This window comes from Hibiscus syriacus, unplaced genomic scaffold (assembly GCF_006381635.1).
Source record: "Hibiscus syriacus cultivar Baekdansim isolate YM2019G1 unplaced genomic scaffold, ASM638163v2 tig00111769_pilon, whole genome shotgun sequence".
Classification (NCBI taxonomy): domain Eukaryota; kingdom Viridiplantae; phylum Streptophyta; class Magnoliopsida; order Malvales; family Malvaceae; genus Hibiscus; species Hibiscus syriacus.
The window spans coordinates 1,534,037-1,545,493 of NW_024063172.1; the positions used below are offsets into that span (position 1 = coordinate 1,534,037).

The 11,457-nt window shown below is 33.4% G+C and overlaps 2 pseudogenes; both read right to left on the reverse strand.

Annotated features, from left to right (window-relative positions):
* Nucleotides 1–5,383: 5,383 nt before the first annotated feature.
* Nucleotides 5,384–6,171, reverse strand: LOC120169609 (annotated as a pseudogene).
* Nucleotides 6,172–9,033: 2,862 nt separating this feature from the next.
* Nucleotides 9,034–11,170, reverse strand: LOC120169817 (annotated as a pseudogene).
* Nucleotides 11,171–11,457: the final 287 nt, after the last annotated feature.

Consider the following 11,457-nt stretch of genomic DNA (forward strand, 5'->3'; position numbering starts at 1 on the left):
TAGAAAGTTTATGATTTTTTTTTGGAATTTTAAACCCGATTTTTTTGTAATTACAGTATATGTCCTTCAATTTTAGTATTTTTGTATTTGGATCTAAATTTATTCAAAATTTTACTTTGATGCTTGGATTTAATTAAAATTTCAATTTAGTCCTTAAAAAAGTTTAAAGAAATTTTAGGCCCTAATTTGAGTGTGACAAAAATCCTCTTCCGAATTCATCAATCAAATTTTGAATAATCTAATTAGACAGGGGATATGTTCTTTATTTAATCACATTAATTTAATGTCATCTCTCTTTCAGAAAAACAAGAAAGAACATCAAACTAATTTTTTAGTGGTGGAGTTCTTGTGTAGGTTTTTTCCAACGTGATCATATAATTTCAAAGTAAAATTTGATTATACACACTCCGTCAACGGTTGAAATTAGCAGTCAACGGACGCTCCCATAATTTCAACATTGTCCAGTAATGAAATGTTTAGACCGAGAAAAGTCTATAAATATAGAGAAATTCTCGCCCCCATAGTGTAGACTTTCAGATCACTCGAATTTTCTCTAAAAATATTATATGTACCATATAAACAAAAAAAAAAGTTTTCTATTACATTCCACAACCATATCAGTTAACCTAACTTGTCGATTCCATTAATATAATAAAGGCTCAACGGTCACCTTTGCTCTTGTAATAGTAGACTTAATTTATCACTTTTACTTCTATCGTGTTTTCACTTAATTTAGTCATCAAAATTGCTTAATTGCGTCATTCTATATCTTACCATTGACTTAAAACCCTAAGTTATAATTTATTATTTAGATGTTATAAGGTTATGATTTAGAATTTACAATATAAGGTAGAATATAAAATGATACAATTGAGCAATTTCGAGGACGAAAGTAATAAATTAAGTCTATTATAGGAGCAAAAGTTATCTTTTGCATATAATAAAACACATCCGAACACATGAACATACGTAGAGTCTCATACTTAATCTAAAAACTATCATTCTTTTGGAATATGAAATCTCATTGTTTTATCTTACACGACTTTGCAAGAATAAAATCAAATCACTACATATCAACATGAAGTTAAGTGTTACAACATCAACCAAGTTGCATGGAAACGACATTTCTGTGAAAGAGAAATAATATCACACGGGGGGTGGTCCATAAATCCCAAGTTTTGCTTTGATACAATGAATATATATTTGCTTTTAAGGTGGGAATTTGGATATGTCCAAATCTTGTCATCAATCTTGTCTGAAAAAGACCAAAGTTATGAAAATGAAATCAGCTTCTCGTGAAGAAGAGGGGTGGGAAAATCTTTTAACAAAGCCCCAACACGTGCTAAAAGCTTGAGCTGTTCCAAACCCAAGAAATGAAGAAAACGAAATGAGAATGAAAAAGGAAACCAAAGCATATGTGAGAAAACGAAAACTCAAATTCTGTCTTCTTAATTTTTGCCATAAAGGGAAGGAAAGCAAAAATTGCGTGTTTCTCGAATTATGTAGTTTTTCGAGAAATTTATTGTCCGCAAAGTACAACGGCTGAGAGTACCTGACCGTGCGTGCCGTCCGGTGCGCGAGACGGGCTGCCCTTTTCCCACCTCACTTTACCCAATACAGTCGACGGGCAGCGGAAAACGACATCACCTTATTACAAATAGGGTAAACTACGTCAAATACCATCAAAATTTATACCGATAAATTGTTAGATCGTTAATGGTACAATGACGTGATTGATGGTTTTAGACATAGACACCTCATTAAAATGACAATATTTTGATTCAGTTGTTAACTATTTAACAGTCCAGTAATACAATTTAAATGAAAATCAAAGTTCAGTGCTATAATTGATAAAATTAAAAGTTCAATGATACAAACAATACAATGTATAAAGTTCGATGATATATGATATAGTTTACCCTTACGAACATTTGTAATTCAACCATTTAAGTGCATAAATTATGTATAATAATTTCACTTTAAATGTACTTCTGTTATGTATGGATTTTTTTAAGACTATAATTTAAATTTATCTTATTAATATTTATTTGTTCGTATCTTTATTTTATTCGAGTATTTTGATTAGGTTTTTTAACATTTTCCTTGTTAGGTCATTGTGTGATCTAGGGGCTAATTTTTGTGTCAATAATTATAGGAAAATAACATAATTATAATTTAGTTTACGTTTATTGTTATGCTTGTAAATCTTTATTGTAATTATTGATATTTTTATTTTTAATAAAACTAACGACTTTCTATTAAAATTTATCTTATTAACATATTAATTAATTAATTAATATGTTAATAAGATAAATTTTAATACCTCCGAACATCGGTCTTTGAAATTATTAGTTCTTCGTCACACGAGATCTTTTAGAAATTCATCGACAATTAGTCTTCACACAGATCTCTCCGTTTTCCAAAGTCCCTAACATCTCGTGTCCCTCAAGCACAAATCTTCAAGTTAACTGCAATGTGTAGACGAAACTTATATAAAATCTCTAATGAAAATCAATATCTAACCAACGAATCTTTTTAATTCGACCAGCCTAAAAATAGTCATCATGGCCCTTAGACTAACACGCTTAGACTAACGCTTAGACTAACATGCACCCAAAAGACATTATAATACCTCCAATCGAGATTGGTAAGAGGGGATGGACCATTGGCACTCATAACTGACATACCATCCTTCTCCTTCATGATAATTCTCTTTCTCCCTTCTTTAAACATTGGCCATCGATCATTCTCTTATTACTTACGACCCTTCATTTAAATCAAAAGAAATGAAGTGCTATTGACCAATAAACTAAACTTTGACTCATCAACAATAATAATAACAATAACCTCAATTAAATTACACTAAATTAATAAATTCAAATAACTTTTACATATAAATATTTTATTGAGGCCGGCCGTATCTGGGGAGATAATGTAGTCGCCATCAAACTGGAACGGGGGCAGCCTTCCCATTGATCCGTGAGGTTTCCGTCTTGTGTTTCTTTTTTTGATTGCCCAACCACTATCAGCTGCGTTTTCGCTTTGTATTATTGGTTTCGTTGCCCTCTATTAGGGCCATTCGTTATCATTATAAAATTAGCAAAAGAAAGAACTAGTAGTTTTTATCAAATTATATATAATTTCCACACCAAATCCAAAGCTGAATTTCAATAATTGCACGAACTTGTTTTGTTCTTATACTAGAAATGGGGAGCTTATAAGTAGTTTCCATGAAACTTCATGGAGAATCTTGTATCGTCACTTTACTACAAGGACAAGGTGATACTTAAGTACATAAAATCAATGCTAATGTATTCTTTTTTGTTTTTTTTTTAATTATATAAAATGATTACAAAGTGATATCTGTTCACTTTTATAATCTATTGATATTGTACACAAATCTTATAGATTTTGTTCGAACCTACAACTTTCAAGGAGAAATAACTTTATCTTTTAACACTGAAATCACTTGATAAATTTTATGACAATATATTTTTGAATGGATTAATAATATATTTAGATATTATCAATATCTAAAATAATACACACCATTAAAAACAATACATATTTTCTGGGAAAAAAGTAGTTTTTATTTTTAAAACCACAATTGTTGTTGCACATATAAACTTATAGTACAAATATTTTCTCCACAATTGGTCTAGATTAGGATGATAAATTTGTTTGAACTCAACATATTTTGACATAACTTAATACGATCAATTTAATTTTTGTTATAAAATATTATGTTTAAATCGGATTGGATTATGGATGGGCATAAATCGGGTTCAGTCGGTTTTTAGTCCACCTCATCTAAACTAAAAATTATACACCCTCTACTCAACTCAAAAATATATACCTTTCACATGATCTAAACCGACCCTGCATTTTTTAGATAAAATTTAAACCCGACGTGACTCGACCAAAATAATGTATTTATTAAAAAATATTATTTTTATTCAATAAAAATAGGAATTTAATTAAAAATAATAATATATAGATGGACATTATTATAATTGTCCCTAAATATATAAGATAAAACCATTTTTTTTAGATCAAATATTTTTCACATTAAATCCGAACCCAACTAGAATATAACCTCCAAAAAACCCGGCCTGACCCTGATTTTTTTTAAATTTTTTTTTGATTTGATTAGATCGGAAACCATCGGGTTTGAGTCCCATGCCGATGGCTAGATTGGATAAGGTTTGACCTAACTCGTCCATCAACCAAGCATGAAATGTTCCTTGCTGGAAAACAATTGTGCATCGAGAGTGGCGAGATCGCTCAGTGTACAGAATTAGAAAACACAGAGAAATTTATGGGTATTGGCTTGCAATGATTGAGATTAAATTTGCAAATTCGTATTTTATAGGAATTCTCACAGATACCAAATAAGAAAGCAAGTTTGGACTGAAATTCTCCATCAGAAAATGATTGAATTCTTTTATAATAATGGGAATATTATCAAAAACAATACGACAAAAAGGAATCCAACTGTTTCACTTGCTTCTTTTGAAAGGAGAACTGTGGATTGGAGGGTTCTTAAACAATATTAACAAAAAAATGTTTTAGGTACCAAATTTGAGAAAAGGTATAATTTAGTGGACAATTTCCCAATTAAGCCTACAATTTAGTACCTGCGTTCATTTCATTGGAATCTTTGAAATAATTTCCTTCTTCAAGCTGTTTGGTGCCCCAAAAAATAACACAAAAAAAGGGCAATCTTTTGAAAGGAGAACTATGGAGGGTTCTTAAAGAATACATGCTAATTGTGGTTGTTATCCCATCTCTAATTGTGTCGCGTTTATCATCATTATGGACATAATAAATATTATTACGAATATAAGAAGTATCATTGTCGTACAATGCATTAATGATTTCAAATAACATTAAAATCATAATATAACATTTGTTATTTTGATAACGTATCACTATTTAAATCCAATGCGCACCTTAAAAACCAAAAAGATTCACCTTGAAGTCTTAAACACAACTACAATAAAACTGGGTTTTGATCTTTATTTATTTATTTATTCACCTTTTGGAATCATTTGTTTTAGTTAACATTGAGGTTCGTTCAGTCATGTGGGATTATACCAATCTTCCAGTGATCTGCTTTGAAAGTTCCCAGATAATATTGTGAGAAAAAGCAAAAATAAAATGTATGATTTAATATATGATATCGATGCTCGTTTTTCAACTACAATATTTCCTTTTGCTAGTTTTGATTCTTCAAGCTGACACCACATTGGCATTTTTACGTGAATATTAAAGTGCTTTTGATCTGCTTTACTGAATGAAAATAGGCAAAAACAAACCAAATCAAACGAAATTGAATAATACAATACACAAAAGGTTGTAGTTTTGTTTATTATACTTCCATATACCTAATAATTTACTATCAGACACTAATTCTCCATCAAAGATGAACAAAAAAGATGAGATTCACTTGAGCAAATTCCCAGGGGTTGAAATGGAAAGTTCAGGCCAAGAAAAGCAACCAGTCCCCTCTTCTCCACCTTCAAAATGCCATGGACTCCCATCATTGCCACCACCAACCGCCGCACCATCCGCCCTCGGAAAATCCCACATTCCTCTTCCAAGCCCAAATCCAACATCTTCGAGTGCTGGACCAATACCAAGCCCAAACCAACCAAGAGACGGATAACCAGGTCCTTGAGGATGATTACTCAACAATGAAGCCAAACCATTGCCCATGGACTCCCCACCAATACCCAAACCTCCCTGATGGCTCGTCAGTGGCAGCCGCTGGCAAGCGGAAGTCATTGTAACTTGTGGTGGTAGTGGCATTGGTGGAAGAAGAAACGACGGTGGAGCCAAGGGTGGTGGTGGTGCGTGAACGCTTTGCGTTTCTTCTCGTGCCACCACCAATAGGGATGTCCCTGAGGGTGCCACCGTGAGTCCAGTAACGTCGACATGACTTACAAAAATGACGAGGTTGAGAGAAGTTATAGTTGTTGTAGTAGCAAAACTTGGTGTTGGTGGAATCACATCGAGGACAAGGCAGCTGATGTTGCTCCGGCGGTGGGGCTCCGGTGTTAATGGCCTTTGTTGACCGCCTGTTTGGATCCCCGGAATCTGATGGCATTTTCAGAGAAAACATGTACCCAATGTTATATGAACGGAGACGGGGAGAAAGAAGTGAGTAGGCTTTTACAGTGGTCTGTTCGAAACGACAAAGAGAGAGGTTTATGGCAAGAGAAAAAGATAATGATGAAAAGGGGTAAGCAGTTAGAGAAGGGTTCATGAGTGTCAGGGCAGCGTGGGGAGCAATGATAGATTCTCCCCCTTATTTCGGAGGCCTCCTGTCCCGTCCTGTCATTATCAGATTCCTCCGCTTTGTTCTTCCACTGTTCTCATCACCAAACATAACTGTTCCCTGTTCTCCCCGCACAGCTCGCCTACCTTTCACATTTCCGCACACCTTTATTACCTAAAGTCCAATCATTTACATTTGATGTAGGGGTGTAATAAACTAAGCTCAAAAAATAAGTTTTATTTATTTAAATTTTAATATAATATTATTTGTTTATTTGTAAAGATTATTGGTCTCATATAATTAGATTGTTTTATAACAATTTAAATCATTTGTACAATTTAATTTTTGTTTGATGAAAACTAATCTCATTTATAAAAAAATTATCTTTAAAAAAATCTTTCAAGTATGAATCTACATCTGCCCTCAAATAGTACATTCAAACCCCATAAGTAGGATAACAATTTACCGTTTCCGATGTGTTTTGACTCGATTCGATCTGATTAAGTAATTTTTTTTAATAATTCAGGTTCGAGTTGGGTCGAGTTTTTTGAAGGTGAATTTGGGTCGGGGCGGGTGAAGGGTGAAAAACTCCGACCCACTTAAAAATAATAATGTAATTTCATTAAAAAATTATTATTTTTTAATTCAATCTTTAATTTATATTGGGTCAGGTTTACACTCTAAAAAATTGAATCGAATGAAAAATATATATTTTTGAATCGAGTCGGATCAAATGCAAGATATAAAACTTCAAATCAAATCAAATCAAATTCGAGTGAATGGTGCATATTTTAAAATTGGATAAGATTGACTAAAAACTCGACCTTAACTTGACCGGTTACCGTTCCTACTTATAAGAACTGTTGGGCGCATGAATCGGTATTCATCTATGTCTCTCGGGCACAACATCTACTGTCACTCTCAACCCGCAAAATCCCTCATTTTCCATTTTGTTTCTTCACTTTCCTTCCTCTTGTTTCACGTATCTCCCTAATTTTAAAATCGAAGGACTTTAAAAATAATTAAACAAGAAAATAGAAATCGAGATGTAATTTTATTTTAAGATCACAAAATTCTAAAAATTTAATTAAATCATGTGAGAGAGACGCGTGTTTAATTATAATAATTTTAAAAATATTAATAATTTCAAAAAAAAATTATATTTATTGTAAAAATAAAGTTCGTCAAAAATAGAAAAGGATACACATGACAAGTTTTTTTACCTTATAATTATGAATATATTAAATAATAATTAAATATATTTTTATAAATCTTCTAATTTCTTAGGTAGTCATCATCTACATATTATCTTAATGTCGTTGAAAAATGTACACAAAACAAAATATCTTTAGAGTCACAAGCACGGCAATGACCATGGGTTCAATTAGACTATTAATCATGATTTCTTTCTGCCTTGGGGAAATAAAATAAATAATATACCTACTACTGTGAAGCCCATCTCTTGCACGTTTACAATTAAGGAAATTCCATATTAGAAAAGTTTAATGATATAAATTATCGAAATTCATTAATTATTTTATTTAATTTAAGAAATAGTTAATTTTTAAACTAATTACATCAAGTATTTATAGTTTATGATTTAAATTATAAACTGATTCTCAAACTTTTAATATTTAATTCATTCTAAAACTATATGTTAATGAATTATTATAACATTTTTTAGGATTTATCTTTTTTTTCTCTTTTTTTCCCTTTAATCGTCTTTAGTTTCTTTTTTTTATGATTAGTAACGGCATCAATCTTAGTATTGATCGCCGACCGTCGGTTTCATTGTTTTTCTTTTGTTTTATTATAATGTATCTTTATTTTTTTATTTTTAATAATTATATCTTTATGACACGATTTTTCTGTCTTTTTGGCACGTTTTTATCTGTATTTATGACACATTTTTGGTCATTTGACCGTTATTTTCATTTATCATTTTTCAGGATTGAATTTGATATCGTCACGATTGATCAAGATAACGATTTATTTGTTATAATGCTAATCTTTATTTATTTGGACCCTCAGATTGGATATGATACACAATTTGCATTCATGGGTTGTATTTTCACTTCGTTCAACTTGATTTGCGATTTGTTAGTGGCTTTTCAATATGTTCATCTTCTTTTGTTGTTCGTTTATCGATGCAGTCAGATATGTTCGTATTTACCTTTTATTCGAGTTTATTTGATTATGTTTTTTTGAATCTATTGCTTGTATGGTCATTGTGATCTTAAAGTGACTAATTTTCTCATATTTAGGGTTTAGGTTTATATTTTTAACTGACTTTATATTTTTAATAAAATTAAAGATTTCTATAAAAAGTAATTCATTCTAGAATTATTAATAGATTTTAAATATTGAATGGAATCCTCATTTTGATAATTTTTTAAAATATATAAAACATTTATATAATATTTTATTATCTTTAGAATAATAAAATGAATTATTCGAATTAGTCCAGACTAACCCATCAAATGAACTTGGATAAATATTTCAAAAATTTTCTTGAATTAATTGTTTGCATTTATTCAAGAAGGTAGGTAACAGTGTCGTCTCTGCAAACAGGCCACGCCCATTGAATTAGTCAATAAAATATATAAAGAAATGCTGATAACCCACCCTCAACTGTAACTTTGATGAAAATTTGCATGGAATCATTTCAAATTTAAAAGCTTAAATTCTTTTTTTAAAAATATTTCATAGACACGGATAATGGAGAAGTGTAAAGGAAACTTGCTTAAATCACAAAGGAAATGACAAAGTAAAAATCCCAGATAATTTAATCAAAGATTACGGAGCTGCTTAAGATTCACCGGAGAAATAACTTTGGTATTTCCATTGAGAATAAGTTGAGTAATTATAAGATTGGCAGCCTCACTGGGATGATAAGGATCCCAGAACACATGCTTGTCTAGATCATCGCACATGCTCGACGTCGGTCCGCACGGGATTATCCCGGCGAATTGGCCTCCATTTCCACATCAAGCTTTGCTGGCCGTCGTAAATCCTGCATGAAAAAAATAGGGTTAGAGAATAATCGAAGAAACAGAGACCGACCAGCTGCATGGGATTATACCGTATGTCTTGTAATTTGTAATGAGTTCCATCAATATGTCATACACATTAGCATGAACAAATAAGGCTCCGGGGAGCTTTCCGTTCGTTTCAGTAAGTAAATCCTTTAAACGTCCATTGTACTGTATTTCCAGCTTGTTGGCTAAATCGACACATTCGTTCTCGTTCAATTGATTGATGGTTTTCTGATAGGGAATGCAGCCGATCGGACCGACGTTACTGACGACAAACTTCCGAGCATCGAGCTGGTAAAGTCTCTGTTGAAACATGGTTGTTTAGTTGATAAGTGATAGTGAAACATTGGTTATATATATTGAATGGGCAAAACTTTCGAGATAACGTTATCGAATTTTTTATTTAAGGATATAACGTACTCCCAAGATTAATTGTTCAAATAGGGCGAATTGCACAGTGTTAGCCGTAGGTCGCCATGCCTTCCGGGCGACCTACGGCGTGGCAGCTTCCCAACATAGGTCGCCATGCCCTCCGGGCGACCTTGTAGGTCGCCATGCCCTCCGGGCGACCTTGTAGGTCGCCATGCACGCCAGGCGACCTTGTAGGTCGCCATGCACGCTGGGCGACCTTGTCCTGCGCCTTGCTCCCCGTTGCATGCTCGCTTGCTCCCCACTGCATGCTGGAGACCTCTTCCGACGTGCATGGCGCATGCAAAGCTTCATCCTCTCGCCACAGCTCGTATAGAACACTTTTATCGTGATTTCATTACTGCATGCATGAGGGAGACAGGGGTGAGGGAGGCAGAGCCACCTTTGTCGTGATTTCAGCAGAATCACGGAGGAATTCGAGCCATTTGCATGGCGACCTACAAGGTCGCACCGAGTGTATGGCGACCTATGATCTCGTTTGGCTTGCATGGCGACCAATCCATACACTGTATAATTCACACCATTTGAACAATTATTTCTTGGACAATATTATCACGTGAATTGTTTTTTTTCACAGCAATATCTCGTGAGTTTTGCCATATTGAATGGTGTTCATACAGTTAATTGGTTCCTCAAGTGACTAATCATGTCATCAATGAAGGCGTCTGGAGAAATCCTAGCTCCAACGGAAAGAACCGGGAGAAGATAGTTGTTGAGGAAATCATTTGCTCTGATTGTAATCGAAAATATCGATCTTTTCGAAATATAATCTCTGGCCTTTGATGCACCCAACAATGTATCGAACTGTTTCCTTGTGTTGTTGAAGAAATCAATTTGGATATCCAATCCCAGCCTATTAATATGCAGAAGAAAATTGATTAATTTGCCTGGAATTGGTTAAACTTTTGAAGGGTATATATATATATATATATATAAATCTAAAACTAACAAATATTCTTCCAGTTGCATTCATAATGCCCCCTCCTCCTGATGCATAATTTACACCATAAAGTATAGCTTTCCCGGTAGAATTTGGAGCAAGTTATGGAACTGCATAATTCGGTACTCCCAATTATTCTCCTGTTAACATATAATATATGTTACTAAAATGCGACACAAATGAAAACCCAAAGTGAAAAAGAGGTATATTATATAGAACCAACCTACAATGTCACCTATGGTTCTACCATTAGTGTATCGGCCGGTAGGGTTTCCGCCGGACACTTTAAAATCGATTCCATTCGGTGGAATATTCGCCCTGGACAACGTCGGTAAATAGTTATTATAACGGCATCAACGAGAGAATCACCGAAATGAAAGAAGCTCCCAAACTGCTATTGGTATCATCAGCTGCATTAACCGGATAGTAGTAGCCCAGAGTACCGAACCAAAAAATAATGAAACTCCAAGCTTTCACCATAACCATGGCTACCGATTAGTTCAAGTATCGATCTTATGATTCCGAGAACTGAAATGGGTGAGAGTAAATAAGTCCAGTTTGATGAAACTTGTGAACTTGTGTATATATTGGAGTTGGCATTTGGTTTGACACTTGTTGTAATGCAAAGGACTGTTTGATGTAAGGTAGGTGATCAATCTGATGTAAAATATTCTCAACGTGTGCTACGAACTTTTTGGCCTTTGTTTTGTGAATACGTAAGGGTGGAACCGAGTGGCCATTAGTTATATTATATGGTCAAATATGCCGTTTAG